Genomic DNA, 1510 nt, shown 5'->3' with positions numbered 1-1510 from the left:
CTCTTCTTCCAAAATATCATTTAAGAACGCTGTCTTAACATCCATTTCGTGAATCACAAGGTGATTAATTGCTGCCAAAGCAATTAATAATCTTATAGAAGAGATCCTAGCAACTGGAGCATATGTATCGAAATAATCAATACCTTCTCTTTGTTTAAAGCCTTGAATAACCAATCGTGCTTTAAACTTGTCTATTGTTCCATCAACTTTCATCTTCTTTTTGAAGATCCATTTGCAGCCTAAAAGCTTGCAACCAAGTGGGAAATCCGACAAGATCCAAGTATTATTTCCCATGATGGAGTCCATCTCATCATTTATTGCTTCTTTCCAGAACGAAACATCTTGAGAATTCATAGCTTCACTAAAAGTTCTTGGATCATTATCAATATGATAACAATATGAGTGTTGGAAACCAATCTCATCTCTTGATCCTTCAACTAAATATATTTGAAAATCAGGACCAAATGATTTTTCAATCCTTCCTCGTTTTCTCCTACGGAGCATAGGTGACATGTCAGGAGGCACTAAAGTGTCGTCTCCTTTATTAGCTCTACTTGAACTTGGTACCAAATCTTTTGGCATAGGTATAGATGAAAACCAATTTTCATCAAATATTGCATCTCTTGATTCAATTACAGTGTGAACTGCTACTGAATCATTAGGATCTATTACATAAAACCTATAAGCTTTGGAATGCTCTGCATATCCAATAAAAATGCAATCAATACCCCTCTCTCCCAAAATTTTAATTTTGGGTTGGTGTAGTCTTACAACTGCCCTACATCCCTAAACTCGAAGATAATTCGAGTTTGGTTTTCTCTTATACCAAAGTTCAATAAGGGTAATTTTGTTATTTTTGATAGGAACTCTATTTAATAAATAGCAAGCCGTTAACATGGCTTCACCCCCAAAATCCGTTACTTAATCCCGAGTAAGATAACATGGAATTAACCATTTCTTTTAGGATTCCATTTTTCCTTTATGATACACCATTTTGTTGTGGTGTATATGGAGCCGTTGTAGAAACCCTTAAAAAAAAAAGAATGGTCTTTTTGGTGGTCAAGTCGCGAGCGATCAGATCGATCGAGAGGTTCGAAGTACGAGTTGGTCGATGAATTCATCGTGAGTGAACTATGAGTCGAATAAGCTGCTCGACCATAGTTAAAAGATGTTTTAGATTGATCAAACGAACGTTTTGGAAGCATAACATTTTTGGAAGCACAACGTTATAGAAGCTCGACATTTTAGAAGCACGACGTTTCTTAACCACGAAGTAATCCACGAAACTTCGTATCTGCGGAATATTAATTCGGAGACGTCATAAGTCGGAAGAAGGACGAAATCCAAGCAGGATGGGAAGTAAGCAGGATGAGATCAAAGCACGACGGGAAAACCCGAAGTTGGGCGGAAACCCTAATTTTGGTAGTATGAATTTTTCGGGGATGCCGGAGGCTCGGAAAATATTTTCCGTCAGGTCAGGATTCATTTGGAGTTTATTAAAAATATTCAG

This window comes from Brassica oleracea, chromosome C4, assembly GCF_000695525.1.
Source record: "Brassica oleracea var. oleracea cultivar TO1000 chromosome C4, BOL, whole genome shotgun sequence".
Classification (NCBI taxonomy): domain Eukaryota; kingdom Viridiplantae; phylum Streptophyta; class Magnoliopsida; order Brassicales; family Brassicaceae; genus Brassica; species Brassica oleracea.
This window is presented reverse-complemented; position numbering follows the sequence as displayed.